Source organism: Corapipo altera, unplaced genomic scaffold (assembly GCF_003945725.1).
Source record: "Corapipo altera isolate COAL_440 unplaced genomic scaffold, ASM394572v1 0, whole genome shotgun sequence".
Taxonomy (NCBI): domain Eukaryota; kingdom Metazoa; phylum Chordata; class Aves; order Passeriformes; family Pipridae; genus Corapipo; species Corapipo altera.
In genome coordinates, this window is record NW_020884872.1 from 19073764 (window position 1) to 19094814 (window position 21051).

Here is a 21051-nt window from a genome sequence, read left to right on the forward strand (position 1 = left end):
GTCCATAGAGCTCCATTAACTAATCTTCAGAGATGGGTTATGCTGCACGGTAAATGGTCAATGTGCAACAGTTAAAAATAACTAAGTGATGCCATCTGCTGTCTTAAAATCTTATTTAATGTTATGTTTGACTGAATTGTTATCCTAAGAAGTGGAAACTGCCTACACTGTTAGAGCCATGACATGCTATCTGATGTGTATCAAAGTTATGCAATATAAATACTGATTATGACTAAATACAGTAGACTACAGAATGTCAGAAAGAAATGTGATGGTAGTGTCAATCCAATATAATTCCTCAGTGAATCTACTTTGCAAATAACTTAAGATTTTTTTTTTCTGACTGTTATATTTTTTATATTTCTGAGAGGAAGATGTAAAATCCTGGGAAATAGAGGGGAGCATTCATTTACTTGGAGCACAGGGGAGCATATTAATTTCTAGGTGTAGTACACTAGGACTCTCCCATTCAAGCACTGTAAACAACAGAAGTTCTTAATTTGCTACCTCTCTCATATGGGAGTATATCTATAAGATTCACAAATGACCAAACTAACAGAGAATTAATTCTACAGTTAATAATCCCTAGAAATGTTTTACTTTGCAGCTGCTTTTTAAATTAGAAGGTCTGCAAATCCTAGTTTGACAGAGAGGAAACTATGCATGTATTTACATCCTTCTTGTAGCTTGCCGTACTTCTTTCTTTTAAACTTCTGTAAAATGCCTTCCACTGCAGCCAGACTGTCCACTCTGGAGAATACAGAAATCATGAGATGGATTGAAAAATATAGAGATGGATTTTTAAAAATATGTACTTGTTTGTTCTTTTGACTTTTCTAAACATTCACATATTTCCAGATCTGAGGGCACAAACCCTGCTTTAAGAGACAGAATGAAATGTGAAGCAGAAATCTCCATGTGTTGGTCTTAAAAACATAGGACCTTAACTGCAGGTCACAGAGTTTATTTGAAAATGTCCTAGTGTCCATCAGCCCTGAGATTAGCTCAGTTGGTTAAAACTTGGTGGTAATAATGCTAAGGTCAGAGGTTCAATCATATCCTATATGGGCCATTCACTTCGGAGTTGGACTCCATGATCCTCGTGGGTCCCTTCAACAGAATATTCTGTGATTCTGTAACCAAAAGCTCTGACAGTATAGAATTGTGATGCATTTACATGCATGCTAATCTACTGCTGTTAAGATAGTTCTCAGTGGGCATGAACTGTAAACTGTGTATTAGGCTTTATTTGGGATAGTATCCAAGCAAGTGGGGAGAAAAATTTGGATAATGTAATCTATGAGTTCCTATTATATTTCCAGGGCAAATGCTGAACTCATAATTAGAGCATCAGTAACAATGTAAGGAAATATTATGCTCTTGGCTGTAGAAAAAGTTATCTGAAGGAAACAGTACATTTAAAGGTCTTGTTGAAAAAAAGCAGGAAGAGATTTTTATTCCTCGTGAAAAATCAAGGAGCTCTTGAGATGAAGTTTTAAAGAAGTTGCAAAAATGTACTCATGTTCTAATTAGTGCACCTTTCTCAGGGAATTATGACTGGCTGTTAGCAAAGGTTTTTCTGGAAATGTCTAGGCTTTTGGATAACGTGTCTTCCACCACCGTAGTCTGGCCTTATGGAACACTGAACTTTCTGTCTACAGGATAATGCAGTATCAAGTTGTCCAGAGTGCTTCTGATTCTGTAAGGTGATGTGGGCAGTAGAGTAAGGATTAAAGGTATGGATGATGGGAAGGAATGACCAAAAGGTAGAGGAAATGGTAGAATCATAGAATAAAAGGAAAACCAGGCTGTCAGAATTGGCTTTTCTTCAGTCTGCCCACCAAGACTTTCTTATTGCTATGCAAATTTTGACGTTAACAAAGTACTTCATAAATTCAAACTGTAAATGCAAAAAAGGATTTTTCTCTCTTATTCCCTGGTGCAGTCTTTACTTTTATAATTCTTGTTCTTTTACAGCTGAGTGCTATTTCCAGGGAAGCCAGTTCATGCATTTTAGAAGTGAGCAGAGCTTTGGGAACTCTCCAGTCTGACTGAAAAAATACAAAACCTTAAGTGAAGTACCAGCATGAAGACCTAGAAATGCAAGGGACCATGCACATGATCAGTATTCATCTTCATTCCTGCCATTCCTGTTGCAGGAACAGAAACACTTCAGTAACTCATCTGGTTTTTTGGTTTGATGCTGAATTTCCAGAGCTGTCTGATTCTGAGTCTAAACTCCACATTATCAGAAGCCTCTCTGAGATTTTGAAGTGCCATTTTGAACACTGTGTCATGGGAGGGGGTTGTGAATGAACCTCAGGTTTGTCTGAAAGACATCATTGTGGCTGACTTGCTGCAGTCTAACACCTGTCAGGAAGATGGAGGAATACTCATCTCTGAAACAGAAAAGATCAACTGTTATGGCCCTATGAACTAGGTGCCAAAATGCCATTTCTCTGTTAACTGGCAGCAAAAGTGCAGCAGTAGTTTTGGGGGTGATTGTGATGTGCTTGGCTGAATAAATAACAGATCAAGATCATGGGGCAGATGGCTGGGTCAAAACATTTTTTTTCTTTGCTTGTTTCTCTATTAGTGTGATAACTGTATATATACCGTTTTTTTCTGCAGCCTAAGATTTGTATGATGAATACCAGCTTTTTAAGGAAGTCTGGTGCTTGTGAGATAGATTGCAAGTCTGCTGTAAGGTTTTATTGACTTGGAAAGATTTGCTTTAGTCCATTCAGAATTACCCTATTTTGTTACCTCAGGTTATTTCTATAAGCCTGCTTTGTGAAAATTGTGTTGTATTGAGTTTCCTTATATGATGTAGCAATTCAAATAAATATAGTAGTGTGACACCTTCAATCAAAGTTAGGATTCAATCTATACTTGGGATGATTTGCAGTTTAAAAATGAAGTTCCATTCATAATGAAAATTGGAAGTTTGGAAAATAATTGCTATTTTCACTCACTAGACCAAGCAAGTATGAACTTTTTATGCTTATTAGAGCAACATTCAGGCAACTGTAGTTTTTAAATGAAGTTAGGTAGTCTACTAAGGAACAAGAATTCTTTTTCCAGTTCATTAATTTTCTCATTTCCTTTTCTTTTGCTTCTTGCTTGACTTTCATCACAGAGTAAAGCACTATCATCTTTGCATTAAACAAATATATCATAGGCACTCTTATTTCCTTACTCTCTTAAAATGGGCCTTGTAAAAAGAGTAAGATTTTCTGAGTGTACTGGTTTTCTTTCCTTCCATACAGTGTTGCAAAATGCATCAGCAGTTCAGCAGTGTAAACCTGGAGTTGGGGGTAATCACCTTTGGCTCTGCAGCATTTAATTAATCTGGGTTGTATGTGCAGTGCTTTAGAGGAACCATTAACAGTAGCTCTTTGGAGAGTGTAAATTGCAAGAAACAGAGTATTTATAAAACTTCAGAAAATGTTCCTCGAAGCATGTGTGTTGTAAGGTGTTTCTTAATGTGGTTAGGCAGCTGCTGTCGTTTGTTAATTTGCTGAGCCTTTAATTGTACTTTGTATCATCAGATCTGGACTCCATCCAGCATTGATGTTTCCCACTTGTAATGCTTTTGAGTTTAGGGACTTGCATGCATGCTGTGGGAAATTAAGACCAGAGATTAACAGTGACTTTGGTGGTGTGCTTTGGGAAAGATGTTAAAGCTGATGTATACCATGAAGTTAAGGAAGCAGGGGCAAGGGAAAAGCAGGTATAAACCAAAACCTGTTAAATTTAGACACACTTTCTCTTTTTCTAGTTGTGCTGGTGTTTTCAAGCCTAATCTCTTCTTTGCCTTCTGTATAGTATGTTTTGTTTGCTATTTAGCTAGTGGCCAAGCTTACAACATGCTGGCAGACTGGGAAAGGAGCAGTTAAACAGGATGCTGGCTATGGCAGGAGAAGCATCAAGTAGATCCAGGTAATGGCAGCTCAGCCTTTAGCATCTTGGTAACTTCATTAGTTTTTGGCTTGCAGAACTGTTTTCATATCTACAGTGTCATAACTTAAAACTTTGTGAAGAGAAGATAAAAAGTAATTAATCTTCAATCTCTCTACAGTACTAAGTTTCTAATGGCAAATTTATAGCAGCTAGTAAGAGCAGAGTTAGTGTTTACAGGCCTGAAGTTTGGCATATAGTAATATGCATATAGTAATGTATAATTCAGTATTGTGAATTCAAATTGGTTGAGCTATGATATGATCTGATGGCCACAACCTTACTTTATTATATGATGAAATGCGTGCATGCAGCATTAGCACTTTGCTTAGAGAACTGAAGTCTTTAACATCCTAGACCATTGCGTGATAAATCTTCCTGCAGCAACCGTTGCTGTCCCTGGACTCTCTAGTTTCAGTCACTTCAGGTTTGTGAAGGCTCACTGGCAGAGTGGAGTTTTATAGATTCCTGCTGACCCAGGATCTTGAGGGAAATGTAGAGTCCCCAGCTGTGGGAGCAGAACCTTCAAGAATCTATAAACTTGGCCACAGAGAGAAAATGACCACATCCATTAGGACATGAGATAATATCTCCCACACACTGAAAGAAAACAAAAACTAAAGTGCAGAATCAGACTATGTGAAAGCATTATCTAGTACATTTTAAAACAGCACTGTATGTGTTTCTATTTTAAGATTATTTGATATAAATTGATGTTATCTAACTCTACATCTCCACATGTCTCCACTGAGAGAATGTCATCCTGAGTGCACAGAACATGCACATTGGCTTGAAAGAATAAGTAACTCTTTGCTATTTTCTCTGAAAAGTGAAGACAGGAAAGAGGAAATGCAATTTCCCTTACTACCTTCCTTCCCCAGGCCAAGCAAACAAGCAAAAAGAGTTTTATTGGAACAAATGGGCAATGGATGAGCTAAAGCCCTGAAGACATCTCAGCTTTTGAAGCCTCTTGCCACTTTGCATCACAAATACTCCTAATGTTCAGGATTTTGCACTGTATGAAGGCCACCTGGAAACCTGATGATGGTTCTTCTTAGTTAAGCCTTAGGATGAAGTGGCGTTCTTTGGGAGCTGAATGAGTATGAATCTCCTTGCTGAAATCCAGAAGATTGAGGGTGGATGAAAAATACAGTCAAAACAGCACTCTGGTTTCAGTAAGCACCATGGTTCCTGCTTTTTCAGTTTTCTGTGCACCTGGCAAGGGCACAGAGGCTATTTTTGAACTGTCTAGACTTCTTCTAAAAGGGATCTCTTCTTTTTCCTCTTCTGGTTATTGGTCATCAGGCAGATAGGAGTTAACTCGTCTCTTTGTGAATTTGCCCACACACTGAGCCCTCATAAACATTTTACAAAGCATATTTATAGAAGTGTTGTAAGAACCCATCTCCTCAAGAGCTATGCATTTATAAAACTGACTTGCATGTAGTTTAATGAGTCCAGCAGGATGGCTACTGAAGTAAATTTTTGTATGACATTTTCTATTAAGATAAAATCCACTACCCTCCCCTACTGTACCCCCCCCCCGTTTACCTTGAAAAGGTTTACACATGTACACAAAGATAAAATGTGAATGTGCAGCCTAGTCATTTAAATATTCAATTACTTCAATAATTGAATATTTTTCTCCATATTTGAAAAGTCATAGCACTCAGGCAAAATCGCTGGTGACTGGAAAAAAAGGAAACATTGCTCCCGTTTTTAAAAAAGGGGAGAAGGGAGGACCTGGGGAACTACAGACTGGTGAGCCTCATCTCTGTGCCGGGGAAGATCATGGAGCAGATCCTCATGGAAGCAATGTTAAGGCATGTACAAGACAAGGTGATCCAAGACAGCCAGCACAGCTTCAGTAAGGGCAAATTATGCCTGAGCAATCTGATGGCCTTCTATGATGAAATGACTGCAGCAGTCAACAAAGGTTCACCTACCAATGCCATCTGCTTAGACTTCTGTAATGCCTTTGACCTGGCCCACACAACATCGTCATCTCCAATTTGGAGAGATGTGAATTTGAAGGGTGGACTATTCCTGGATAAGGAATTGGCTGGATGGACACAGAGTTGCGGTCAATGACCCTGTGTCCAGGTGGAGGTCGGTGATGAGTGATGTCCCTCAGGGCTCTGTCTTGGGACTGGCACTCTGTAATATCTTCCCCAGTGACACAGACAGTGGGATTGATGCACTCTCGTTGAGTTTGCAGATGACACAGTGCTGAGTGGTGTAGCTGGCACAAGAAAAGGACGGGACGCCATCCAGGGGGAGCTGTACTAACTTGAGAAGTGAGCCTGTGAGAACCTCCTGAGATTCAACAAGTCCAAGGTGTAGCACGTGGCTCAGGGCAATCCCAGGCATAAGCACACACTGGATGAAGAAGTCATTGAGAGCAGCCCTGTGGAGAAGGATTTAAGAGTTCTTATAGACGAAAAGCTGAGTCTGGCCAACAGTGTGCACTCACAGCCCAGAAAGCCAACCACAGCCTAGGCTGCATCAAAAGAAGGGTGGCCAGCAGGTCAAGGGAGATGATTCACCCCTTTACTCTGCCCTTGTGAGACCTCACCTGGAGTGTTGCGTCCAGGTCCGTGGTCCTCAGCACAAGAAAGACATGGACTTGGTGGAGCAGAGGAGGTCACAAAGATGATCAGAGGCCTGAAGCACGTCTCCTGTGAAGACAGACTGAGTGAGCTGGGGTTGTTCAGCCTGGAAAAGAGAAGGCTCCAGAGAGACCTTATTGCAGCCTTCCAGTACTTGTTACTGCTTCTCTTTCTCTTGATGATACTTTTCCCTATTGTTTACTTTTGTTCCTTTTTTTTTTTTTTTTTTTGTATTATCGCCCCAGAGAAGAATTTAGGAGAGTTCTAGAGTTCTAATAGGAGCATATGTATGTGTTCATACCTTCAGTGTTAGGAAAGGTTGGTTATGAAATGCAATAGCCTTTCAGGCAATCTGCTGTAGCAAAAGAGAGAACCTTTCTCACGAATGTCACCCTTTTGTAATCTGAGACCATAATAGCTTTTCATTAAATGGGGTTGCTTCATCAAAGCTAACTGGCATTGGAAATTGCTGTGGATTGATGCTTTCTGGGCACTTAGAAACCTCTTGGAGTTGTTTTTGTGCTAGCATGGAAAAATTGAATTAAAATGACAGGAATCATACAGTTTTTAACAGAACAGGTAAGCAATGGCAGATGATGTTGGCTGGGAACCTGATAAGTAAAAGTCTTTCCTTTCTCCCCCATGCTTTCCCTCACTCATATCTTGGCCAGCTGTGCTGGCCGCTACAGCCTCACTCTTCCTCTGGTCTTCCATCTGCTCAGCTGTGTCCAGCTGCTGGTGCTTTTCTTGTTCCTGCTCTGGTGGGGTGTTTACTGGGACCAGACTCTGCTCTGCTGCCTCTGCTGATATCTCTGTCTGACAGAACTGGTGGTGTTTAGACAGGAAATTTAGCTCAAATATATTGCTAGGCTTGTGTGGCTCTGAATCTGCCTCATGGCTTCCAAGATTACCATGTTTTGCATAGAAATTCATGGTATGTCTCCATTCAGATGTGAAAAATGCTCTAAAATTTTACTGCTTACAGCAGAGACTGTTATTATTAGTACTATTATTGTTAAGCATGTCAACAACTTACTTATATTGACCTGATCTATGACAGTAATTCAAATGGTAACTGTAACTTGTAATAGCAATTGAAACACGAAAGAACAGAAGATGCCAACAACAGCTGTCAGTTGTTGATGTCAGCTGCCAACAACAGATGTCCAGTAGGGAACAGGGAATGATCAGAAAATCATTACCCCTATAAACATGCACAGATGTATTAGATATGTATGTAAATGTGGCATGTTGTACAAGTATATGCATGCATAGTTTAACAAAAACGATTTTTGGTAAAAATCATGTGAAGCGTGAGTCAATCTTTGGGGTGATGATTATTGACGAGGGGGGACAATTACAGACAAACAACTGAAAAAGTAGATTTGCTTAAGTTTCAAGAATAATGTTATTTCTGGAAATGAGCTTTTGCTTGTTTCTCACAAGCAGCTATTTTTTTTGGTGCTTTGGTATTTATCTGTGTGGATGTGGGGGCAAGACAGAGCAATATACATGAATCTGACTGGTAAATTTTTGTTGAATTTTATTTGCAATATATTCCGAGGTTCCTTATAAAGAAAAAGCAGCACTTATTATGCATCATATATCATTTTAGAGTGAATTTAAGACTGCTGTAATCATGCTTAGTAAGGGCATTTATAAAGTAAATTCTGCTCAGAATGTGTTAGGTTTTTTGAGTGCATGTATGAGTAGGCCACATCTTGATATCGCAAGTGACATCACAGCTTGACACAAATTATATGTTAGGATAAGAATGGTGTTGTTTCACCTTCCTTTCTCCTTTCACATTTAACAAATGCTAATCATACTTGAATATCTCAAGACTTCATGTAGTCATTCATTTCTTATTGCCTACCTGGCTCACCTGGATGTTTCCTGCATGGGTCAAGTTCTGCATTCAGATAACCAGGTAACAGTTTTAATTACTGAGTAACATTTTGTTAGCTAACTACTGTATAAGATAGTGGGGGATTTTCCCTTTGGTTTTTTAAAGCTGTATTTTCATTTTAGTGAAACTTATCATGAGTCACGTCTCTAAGACCATTCCCCCTCCTTCTCTTCCAAGCCTACTGTCCTCTCTCTGCCCTTTCTCCTCATAACTGTCAGTCTCAGTACTACCAGATTCAGGCCCTGTACCTCAGTTGTGCCTGATCTTTTGTCTTTTCCAAGGCTTGTTATGGAGGTTTCTGTTGCATGACCAGCAGTGTTGCCATCACAGTAACAAAGTGTAGGCATTTCTCCTTGGGAATATAGCTAGTGATTCTATGGAGGACACCAACATCGTGGTCATGGAATGGGAACACACCTAGCTGTAGGGTGGGATGGATGCTGAGGCAGCCCTGACTTTGAGCCAGTGGTCACAGGTGCTCCTGTGCACTTAACTGAACAGATGTGCACTACAGACTTGATGGGGGGAAGGTGGCATTTTGTCATGTAAGAGGTGTTATTCCAGACATGTGGCTGGGAGGGGACTGTAGAGCTTCCAGAAGATGGAGCAGAAGTAAAAAATAGCCTAGTAATCCAAACATGTTTTTGGGCAGGCCAGATCCAACCTGTTGTAGCCTGAGCTTCTGGGCTTTTATGTGCAGTTACAAACATGGACAAATCCATACATAGATGTCATGGTATTTCTGTAAGCTACAGTCAGCCTTTTGTCTTCTTACCGTAGTAAATTAAATTTGGCTGGGGAAATTCTCTGTTGATTAAGACTGATATTTTAGGAACTAGTATTGCAGTTATGTCCTAACCATAGCTCGGAGCTGGATTCCTTCCTCTGAAGAGAAAGAATTGACTTATTTAACTATTACTGTTCTGTAGTCCTTCAGTAAATTTTGCAGTCTCATGGTGGTTTTCTACATCATAATGTTGAATTTATTATTAGAATGTGATTATACTGCACTTAGTTGATGCAGGTTTTTATTTTCTTTCTTTTTTTTTTGTTCTGGAGACATCTATATTCTAATGGTAGTTGATATGTGCAAAATTATTTTCTTTACTCTAAAAATGTTTAAGTTGGTAAGGGAATTAGGGGCCTTGTGGGATTTGTTGTGGGGGGAAAAGGAGGTTTACAAACTGCGTTTGAAGGAGATTGAGTAGAAGCTCTTTGTACAATTGCAGTGCACAAATCACTTTTAAGCAACTGTAGCTCCTCATGTAAATGGAGAGAATGAAAATTGAAAGAATGAAGGGAAAAAAAAAATCCTTCTTTCTCAAGAAATTGACTTTCTTTGCCTTTTTGGTACCATCACAGGTGGTCACATGGGAAAATCTCTCCTAGTCTAAGATTTCTTATGTTTCCTTACACTCTCCTGAGGCTGTTTATTCCTCTCTATTGCTATAAAACTTTTTGTTTAGAAACTTAAAAACAAAAATACAAAAAAACCCCTAAGGGTTTGTGCTATAGTGTATGACTAATTATGCTTTTTTTTAGAAGGAGGAACTTGCTGTATCCTGGTACATATTCAGAAGTAGCCAAGCTACTAGACTCAGACATTTGAGGGCTTTTTTTCCCTCCTTTTATCAGGCCATATTCACTCAGACTTCCTGTCTCAGGAAATGGGTATGAACTTCTTTCTCTCCTCCTCTGTTCCTGTTTTTTGTTGGGTTTTTGGTTTGGTTTTGTTGTTTGTTTTTTTTTTTTTTTGGTTGATTTTTTTGTTTGTTTGTTTGTTTTGTTTTTTAATTGGAAGAGAGATGAGTTTCTAGTAATCAGCTCCAGGAGTGGGATATGTGGGATAAGAGGTCTGTTTTGGTTTGTAGATAAAGCAGAACTCAGAAGAAAACGTTATGAGATATTTGCTTGTTCTAAGGAACAGGTTCGTTTCATTATTTAGAGGCAGACTGAGATAATGTTTTAAAGTTAAAAACCTGAAGTTATAAAAAACATGGAAGTATTTTAAAATCTATGTCTGTAGCCAAGTTAGAACCTGTTCCACATTTTATAAATTCTGCTTTTAAAGTGTCACCTTATTTATATGTGGGCAAAACTTGACTTGAACATGTGTCCCTTTGTAACAACTTTTAGTATTTGAGGAAGCAGAGCTACTTGTCTTATATCATTCTAAACTAAAATAATTCAGATTAAATAGGTGTGGTACTGAAAGTGAGATCAGCTTTACAACTATTGAAGCAGTTAAAAATAGGTATTACAACTAACAAAGTAACATGTAACATAAAGCTGTATACTAAAGGAATTATTTAAGGGAATATTAAGAAGCCTCTTGATCGATGGCTGGCTCTGTCAGCTGACTGTCACATTTAAAGTGAAGAGATTTGTGTAAACTGGACAATTTTGCATAGGGATAATAGGAAAAAAATCCCCTCAACTATGATTTGATACAGTCCAGCAATCTTAAGTACAGGAATAAACATATTGGCTAATTTGAGATTTTTTGATAGAGCAGCCACCAATACTTATTATCAGCTACTGCTCTTGGTGGGCAGAGCTGGGAGTGAGTAAAGACATCCCTCAATGCTTCTCGCTTGCAGGGAATGATTGCTGTTTGCTTGTGGTTCAAACTGGTGGTGGTGTGTCACTGCTCCCAGTAGCGAAGTGACCTTGTTTATGGTATTTAGCTGGGCCAGCGTGCAGTTGTTCCCACTGTAAACTTGCAGAAAGCTGTTTTCAGGGTATGCTTATGCATATTACTTTGCAATTAATTTTGTATGGACACACACACAAACCCGTCCTCCCGTAACTGCCTCAGAGCTTTTTGCTGCTGTAGCAGAAGTGCGCTGTACATTTTCAGTTCATTTTTGCTCTGTCAGAGAAACAAGTGGGTGGGTTAGAAAGGAATGAAAGTGATGCTTATGTCACTGAAGAAACAAAACTGCAAGGTGAAGTGACTGGGAAGCTCAAATCTTTCTAGAGGAACAAAAAATAATTTTATGTGGAACCATTAATACCCCATTTTACAAGACATTTCAGAAAAATCATTATAAAACTACTATAATAGAAAAAGGTAAGTATATCCAAGTATGAAATTGTTTTGAAAGGGTAAAATTTGCGTATGTTCCTGAATAAAATCTGTGCAATACTACAATGCTCTCTTTTCTAGACAGCATTTAAAAATATAATCATCCCATTAGGTACAAGAACAGATTTGTTTGCGTTAAGAGTTCCTGAAACCAAAAACATCTAGGCATGAAAATTTTTTAAGCATCAAATTCTGGTTAAAAAATAGCGGAGCTGCTGGGGATTGAAGGAGGTAAGAAGGTGGGTAAGCCCTCTCTTTTACTGTACAAACATCCTGCCCTAGCTAGTGTCCTTGAACATGTAAGAGCTTCCAAGGGATCTTTGCTTATCGTTAATATTGGCATGCTGCACAAAGGGGAGGAATATGTTTTCACTTTCTTATGACATTTTCTTCAGTAGTGTGTGATTTTGTCCTGTTTCTGACAGAGCTTTCTCAAGGGTTCTCTTCATGCCTTCTTTTCCTGTCTCTGGTTTGTTTTTTTTGGGTTTTTTTTGGTTTTTTTTTTCAATTTCTGTTGCCTGTTCAAATCTGTCCTGTTGAGCAGAACTTCAGCCTGTGAGAAGAGGCTTGTTCTCCCTGGTGGTAGAGCAGGGATTCCCTGGGAATGACTGAGAAGTGCTGGTTGTGGAGAGGGATTGTCTCTTTAGGTGTTGGGTAGGAGACCTGTCTTTGACTTTGCAGCATCTCTAGGTCAGGAAAAGCAAGATGTGTTATGTGACGTTGTCCCTATTACTTGTGCCTTTCCCATGAGGAGGGAGGGACATCTGAGAGACTTGTAGGCATTTTGTGTAATGCTGGAAGATGTAATGGTGAAATAAGCTGCATGGACATTCTCTGTAATGCAGAGAAAGAAGGGAGAAAAAAGGAAGAGGAGGAAAAAAAGAGGGTAGAGGTATGGGAAAAAAGTAAGAATTGCAAGGATTTCAAGTAAGTGTCTTTACGGAAGTGTACCTTGGAGCAAAACCCCTACAAGGGATTTGTCAGCTCATTGGAGAGCGTCTTTCTTTCTAAACAATGCAAAAGTGCCAGAAAGCTGTCCTTTGGATGGCGGAGGGCTGTGTTGTGTGTGAGTGTTTTGGAGAAGTTCTGTATCTTGGAGGAAGAGGAACTGGAGTGTGGTTTGACAGTTGCTACAGCAACTAACGTTTTTTTAATGGAAGGCAAGGATAAGTGATGGTATAAAGTCTTGTGTAACTGACGTACCTTCCCCTGCTTCCTGCCAATTTTCCAGTATATTAAAACAATAAGTAATTTATGACTTCGGCTGAGAAATGGCTCTATGTTTGCCCAGCTCAGCCTTATTTGCGGGACTGCATGATCTTTACAGAGACAGCACAGAAGAAATTATTTACATAACAGAAAGCAGAGATTCAAGCATCTCTGAAAAGTATACTTTTCAAGGGACAAATGCACTCCTTGTTCTGCCTGAAGAAATTTTTGTTAGATGTGGATGTCAGTAGGACAAACCTTTTTCATCTCATAGCTTCCTTTCTTCTCATCCTCTCCGTTCCTCCCAACCATGATTATTTTTTTGCAAAGTTTTTTAAACTCTCTTTGGTTACCATGGAGTTCTTTTTTAATGGAGGAATGACGACGTATTGTAGAGTAAATGAAAGATGATGCAAACTTGTGGCAGGAGGGGAATTCTGCTAGCTTTCTCTGCAGCAGTGTTGCAGAAGCAACCCTGGCATAGATGTTATTGAATAACTGCTGTCCAGGGAGAGACTGTAACACTTCTAATCCTTTAGGACCCAGCTGGCTGCTAACAGCTGGGAAGAATGATACGTGAGTGGAAAACACACATCACATTGCAGGCATACAGTCACTTTTAATATTCAAAAAGGTATCTAACCTGAGTGTTTGTTCACTAGTTTAAGGTTACATTTTTTAATTTAGTGGTAGTTTCAGTTTTACTAGTGAAATTTGGGGGCATTTTACAGCTGAATATTAGGGGAAGAGGATTTGGCTAATACTCTTGTTCTTTGAAATCTCACTGGAAGTCTTGGGTTGCAAAGGGTCACATATAGCACTTTGCCTCCCCCTTGGGTTCTTTATGCAAGATCAGATTTAATTCTGAGCTAGAGCTGCTGATTTCAATTAAAGAGTAGATATTAAACCGTAAAGCATATTTGTAAATGAGTCATAAATATGAACAATTTTAGAACCTTAAATACAGATTTTTGCAGTTCTTACACTAGTTTTAAAGCCCCGTGAACCAAACATGTTTACCTAGCTCTTTAGAACTAAGATTTATTTTACAGATGTCCTTGCTAATATTTTGAGCATTAACCACTCACACCCAGAACTCCCAGGTTTGTAGGTTTGAATCCTGTGTTTCATTTTGCAGTTTAAAAAAAAATTAAATTACCTTCAATACAATTCACAACAACTTTATGCTCTGCATTTACTAAAAATTACGACTGAACTAAGAGTCAGTTTTCAAGTGAATGACACTGAGGTATTTAGCTGGAATAAGTTCACTGCTCTTGAGTTGCTGAGAAGCAGTGCATGAAGCATGCACACATTTTTTTCATGGATGAGAAAGTAATAAACTTTCGCTACCAATTTTATGTATTCTAAATCTTGGTAAAGGACTAGTTACTACCTTCTTGCATTCAGTAAGTCATTTTGTGCATTCACATGAGATTAGAGATAACTGAAGTAACTGAAGTAAAGAGAAGACTGACAGAAAGATCTCTTTTTAGATATTCATGTGTTAGTGACCAGTATTTATTAGAAATTTGCAACATTTGAAATCCGTGCCATAAATATCTTCCTCCCCATAGCATCCTGTCTGTGGTTTTCTTCCTCCTACACAACACTCTCCTCCTTCATCCTTCCCCAGACCTTGAGATGACTCATTTCTCTTTCTCTCATTCACTTGCCCCAGTGACACAACCCCATCTTCAAATCTCTTTTACTCTCCTTCAGGCTCCAAGATTCTCCTTTATGTCTCACCATCTTTTCCTCAGTGAGACAAACTAGCTTTCATCTCTCTAATTTTAAGAAGCCTGAGCTATTCCAACTGCTGCCCATCTTCTTTCTTGTTTTCTTGTCAAATTGACTGATTCAGATACTTGAAATACTTTTCTTCATTTCCATCGGGACTTCTAGGCTGGCTCTCATCCTTTCCATGGCACCTGACTGCCCTTATCCAGCATCCTGTGCCTACCAAATCGCACAGTGTTAGTAGAGGGACACCAGCAGAACTTGCACTTGATCAGTGTGCATTGTTTCTGCTCTTTAGGTCACACAAGATGGAAGCCTTTCAGCTCCACTGAATTGTTAGTGAATTGTGGAATGATTTTCTAGGAAACAGATAAGGATGCCTGTGTTATGAAGAACTATATGTAACAGAAGATGCTAACATTTTTATGCTTGTTTCAAAATAGGTAAAAAATTGTTGAGAAAATGTGATGGTCAGGGAGAAATTACACAGTAATTACACACAGAGTGCAAACCTCCCATACCTTTTAAGTTAAGGGTTTCTCCTCTCAGCTGTATTTAACTGTGTTGCAGATAAGCCTCCCGCTTAATTATGCTCTGGCATGGAAGAACATGCAGGTATTTACTTGATTTTTTTTTTTCCCCTTTTTCCCAAAACTAGATATGCTATTGCTTTTTTATACAATTTTTGGGTCTCTGATTCATGGGCACTCAGCTGGAGTGTGCCAATGCTGCCAGCAGCTATAGGCATGCAGCACAGTTTTGTAAATGGTCTGAACTACTAAACTTGGAGATTTACTGAGTAACTGGAATATGTTAGTGTCTCATTTATCCAATCACTTCAGACTTTTCTTTAGATAAACTGAATTTTCTCACCTGAAGAAATGATATAATTTGAAAGCAAAAGCAGGTTACTTACAGTTTGTAAGACTAATCGGTCATCACTGGCATCAGTAAAAAATTTAAGAAGCTTGAGACAAATGTATGAGGATATTCAGAAGAATCTTATCCAGTTTAATTTAGTAACCTAAACGAGTGTTATTTAAAAGCCTTTCAGGCATGGATTTTACACATGCATTTTTTTTCCTATCAAACTTAAAGGAAAAGCACTATCCTCTTTTTATTTATTTTTTCCCCGGATCAAAAATGACAGGAAGTTATTCACAGTTGTCTTGAAAGTGAATTTTTGCTAAATGGTTAGAAATAGCTACTATAAAGTATTCAAAAGTAGCATTAAACCAAAGAATTTTCTGCCTTCATATTGATGGAATTACAGACCAAAGGAGTTGAACTGAAGCCCAGTTTATGCAAATGATGATAGTATTTTATTGTCAAAAAGCACCATTTTTTAAAGATAGAAAACTCTTTTTTGGGAAATCGAACAGTATAGTTCCATGTTTTCCAGCAAATGGTTCTCTGTGGTTCTTTAATGAAAACAGGTGCTCAACTGTTAATAGTAGGAGGCTCCATATGCAAAATTATCCACAAACATTAAATTTAGCAGGCAAAATTCTGTGTCTTCGAAATGAAAACTGACCTGGCTCAGATTCACATTGCTGTGATAGGATTTTTTTTCCCAATGCCCTTGCCTTTCTCTAAGGTAGATGCACAAGCTCACCTGAGGCACCACTGTATTTTATAAGGTAGAAGGAAAATCCAATTTAGGTTCTACTGATTTTACTCAATTAACAAGGTCATGTAATTCCTGTGGAGATATGTATAAAAGTTGTAGATATGGCTTAGTTTCCATGCTGTAGTTTTGTTCTAGTGCATCCCTAAAGGCACAGATTTAAATTGAGAGGTAAATAGATTGTTATAATCAAAACAAAAGCAAAAGCAGGGAGATTGTGCAATCTGTAGGATTTGTAGCAGTGAACATAAGAGATGTCTCCTGGCTGGCTCCATGCAGGCTATCCTGTCCAAGTCTGAGCCTAACATCAAAGAGAGATGCTAAACCCTCCGCCGGCAGGAGAGGGAGGGAGCTGAGTCAGCGGCTGGGAGGCGATGCCTCGAGGTGTCAGTGCAAATGCTGCCAGGCTGGGAAGGCTCAGGGACACGCTGAGGAAATCCTCTGCAGACCTTGGGCGGTGCTTCTCCCGGGCGGACACTGCTGAGTACAACCCCTTCCTAACCGGTTCCCTTACCTAAGAAGCGGGGCATCTTGCAGTGGGCTCCTTATCTTGTGGCTAACACAGAGGTTGCACTGTGAGGCTGCTGCAAGGAGGATGTGCATTTTCCAAGGACTCCCTTGAGCATCCCTTGATCTCATCCTGTGAAGAAACACCCCCTTGGCAACATCGGGGTTGCACTCTGGCCATCCTCCTACATGGGGGCTCCTGACAGAGATATCCGAGGGGCACCTGGTACATGGGAATCCAGCTTGGGATGCCGGAGCATGGCACTGTATCACTGGAGCCTCTAGAGATAGCTCTTATGTGAAACCTGGCGAGTCAATGAGAAAACTGTAGCCTTACATAAGAGTCTAGTTAGAGAGTTAGCTGCAGATAAGGGGTGACTGAGATACTTGACTTTTGTTATTGAATAATTGATGCTCTGCTAAAAGGAATTGGGTTTGAATTTATTGAATCAGTTGTGGTCATAGTCTGAGAGTGATACTTCTGACAGCTCCAACCTTGTTTGGACCGGTTGCAGTAGATCTTGTTACCCAGGACGTGGCCCAGTATATGGAGAGTTATGAAGTGTTATTTCTGTTGCCTAATGTCTGCATATGATAACTTTTGGTCATGTGAGACTGCCAAAAAAAGAAGGAAAGTAGTTCTGGTAGCTTTCTAAGACAGGCCCTTGGCTCTTTGAAAGAAGAAGCTTTCTTTGATATATGATATCCCTGAGTGTTAAATGTGAGTCCAACCTTGCAGCACAAAGGGCTGCAGTATTTCTTAACCCAAAGACATTTGGAGAGTTTTCAGTGAGGCCTGGCCTTTGTTTCTAAGTATTTATTTAATCTACATTGCCAGGAATATTGATAGTTACATGCAGTTTTACAAGGAGGTGTGTTTAACATCTAATGTAACAGCAGCACTTGTGTAGGGGCTGTCACTTCTTTACAGCTGTGCTTGTTTACGTTCCTGGGTTTGACAAGCCTTTCATCCTATTTTGTATTTCTACTGTTTCCCATGTATCCTGGCCAAGCAGTGGGTTTATCACTGCCACCTTGCCTGTGTGGTGGTGGTGAGGGGTCTGAACTGTGCACACATGAAGTCTCAGAGTGAAAGAATTTCCATAGCTCTTGCTGCTGTGTGTGCAGCCTGGGTGGCTATATAGATAGTATATCCATCTATTTAAGAATATATAACACCTCTGTTAGGAGAAGCTGGTGTTGACACTCATTAATTGGGAATTGTATTAGCAAAACCAGATAGGCCAAAATAGGCAGCAACAACTGTACTTTTAAAGCTCAAACCCAGCTTCTGCCACCTAAATTTGAAAGTCCAAACTCATAACACAAGTTACAGAAGAATAGCAGCCATTCGTTCACCCATTCCTACATGGGTGTGCCATGGGCCATCTGTGTTAGAAAAGCCAAATTCTGACACATTGTCAAAATACTATGTTTTCCCCCAAAATAACTATTAATTTATCATACTGTTATGAACTCATGATTGATTTGGGTGGTAACTTCTTCAGAGGTAAAAATCAAGCAGACTGCAGCAGAGTGTAGCAGCCCTCAACTTTTGAGGGCTTCCATACTGCCAAGGCATTGCTTTTTCTGCAGAAGCAAAGGTGGGCATGGAAATGCCTATGCTACTTGCAATGAGATTCCTCTTCTGGTGTGTGTGGGTCAAAGCTGTCCTGTTTCTATACTATTTGTTTGTTGCTAAACCTTGCTAATAGGCATGTTATATAGGAGGTGATCAATTGAAAACAGAAAGTGGAGAGGTTTTTTGTCCTGGTAGTAAAAGTGCAGGATCTTTCATCGACTAAGTTTTTACATCTAGATAATAATCCTGTGCACTTACTTTGCTGTTACGAAACATCTGCTTGGCAGTGGGGTGGCCTATCTGCTCAGATTGGACCTCAAAAATGGGTAAGCAAGCTGTGGTTAGAAAGAGGGATATGGCTGTGGCAGGTTGGGGAAAGATAAACTGGAAAGCTCTCAGTTAATGGGATTACAAAGAAAATCTTGATTTGCTATGCATGGTGTCAATCTAGAGCCTTATTAACATAGTCTTATTTTGGTTTAAGACTGGCCACTCATGGATCATCCATCTCAGGCTGTAGTTGTGCTCATAGGGATGTAATGACTGGAGCTGCTTATCCATAGAGAGATAGTGCTGCATTGCCTGTATTTGTTACCTTTCAGGATCTTATCAGCCAGATTATCAGGTTCTCAAGATGATAATAAATCTGGCACATTGGCTGAGGTGGTGCCATGGCTAATGGATTTCTTTGGCACTGATAACCTAAACACATGGAATAATGTATGGCTTGAGAGGGGAACACTCAGGTGCTCTCCTGCCCATCTCCACTCTTCCTCTGGGTGCTTGCAAGATGCTGTAGTGCAAAATAAAATTTTAGCACAACTGTCACAGTGTTGCCTCAGATCTGCTTTGTGTCCCAAGGTTTACTTTTCCAATTTAGTATGCTATTGTTTGAAATGTCAGCCACCTCCGGCGTTAACCCGCCTAAGTTGTAAAGTTTTCTCTTCCTCTCTTCACTTGGCTCAGGAGGCGAGGAGGCTTTGGGATCTTTCCAGGCTTTTCTGAAGCTGCTTTTTCCACTGTCAGGCGGGGTCTGGCACCGAGTCAGCAGCTGCTTCCTGGTTCTCACCCTTCCCTTGCAGGCAGACAGATGACCTGCCTTAAGGGAACAACCTTTCTTGGAAGGTGAAATCAGGCACACAAATTAAACACTGACCATACACATTAGCTGCCTATGTACCTATGAACACATTAATCCCATGTTAGCACTCCCCAGTGCAGTGTTCATTGATCAGGTAATTATTATTTGTGTGGTGCTTTGAAGACAACAGCAATATGTACATTTCTCTTATCATTACAGATTAGCATTTTACACCAAGCCAGAAATGTTACTGAGATAATTTACCCATATTCTGATGAGAGAGGTGTCTGTTTATTAGGAGAGCTCAGTGAGGCACAGAACATATTTGTTCCAGTTCCAAAGAGGAAACATTTGATAACTGAGTGGGAGTCTTATTAGCCACATCTTGCCCTGTACTGAGGAGGAATGAAGATATTAATTTACCTGTCTGCCTTTGTTTGTGGGTTGTAACGTGAACTAACTTTTCTTCCTGCCCCATTTCTTCTCTGGAAGGCTCCTCTCTCATTTTATCGATGTTTGAATGACACCAGTTTTATTTTGCCAGAGCATCTGTGGAAGAAGATAAAGGAAGACACTATTTAAGTAGCTGGGATGCATCCTGGGCTGCTCAGGAAAGAAAAAAGTACCTTACATGTCTCAGCAAAATGTGATCAAGGGGAGCTAGATTCACACCCCTTGACATTCACAAGGGCCAGAGGAATTCCACCTACAGGTGTGAATTTCCTGTTCCTTCCTCAACCTTACTCTTCCTGTTTCTGGTCTCTTCTGCCCCCTCCATTTAGCCTTTACTATTAAAATCATTTTCTCAGGTGCCATGTGTAACTTTGATCTAAGTTTATGCTTTGCGCAACTAGATGTGAGAGAAAATATGATCTGATAACCATAGCAGGCATGCTTTTTGATCACAGTGTGTTCATAACCATTAACTTAAGGAGAAGCTCACTTGGGTCTAAAATAACACTCACTGTGCAGACACAGAAGACTGAGTCATGAAAGAAGAACCTGCATGTAGCAATCTCCATATTCCTAATCTTACCAATGGTTCTCTTTGTAGAGATATTGCACATACATGGACCACTGCTGTCTTCTGGGCTTCCCACGTGGTTGGGAAGGTTTGGGAGGGGAACCTTTATGGTGGGAGGAATCAAAAGGGTGGCTGACCTTGCAGTCAAGGTCTATTAATTGCCTCTTTCAAAGCAGTAGGTTCCAATTGGGCTCTTCACTGTTTGCTCTAACCGTGGGCTGCTCTCTTTCTCAGCTGCAGAGGAGTGTTTTGTACCTCAGAGGCCTTCAAAATCATTCCACTCTCTTCATTAATCAAGGCCCTAATCACTTTACAGGGTTTGAAATGGACTATAAGCACTAGGTTTTTAAGTTCTGTGGAAACTTTCCACTCTTTAATGTATGATAACATGCAGACTCATTCAAGTTAATGGCACAAAACTTCTCTCGGGAGATCATTTTCTGATTGATTTTAATGCTGGTAACGTTATCTTTGGACAATTAGTATCTGATGGAATCCCTTTGCTCCTGCTTGGCTAAGAGATTGAAGCCTCCCCGGGTGGCTGCATTCCACAAACAGCTCTGAGCTGCTGGGAATCCCTGTGGGCCCCCCCAAAAATTCTTAACTCTGTTGTTTTTCAGAGAATGTTTTTCAGCCATTTTACATGGCTTTGATGGTAGAATGGAAGTGATGAAAAAAAATACCTGAGACACTTCATGCTGTTCTTTTTCGTCAT

General features: G+C 39.8%; 1 protein-coding gene across 4 annotated transcripts in view; it reads left to right on the top strand.

Moving 5' to 3' along the window:
- The window catches only part of ARHGAP6 (Rho GTPase activating protein 6), a 323769-nt gene that overhangs the window by 204702 nt on the left and 98016 nt on the right, over positions 1 to 21051 (top strand). The window lies entirely within an intron of this gene.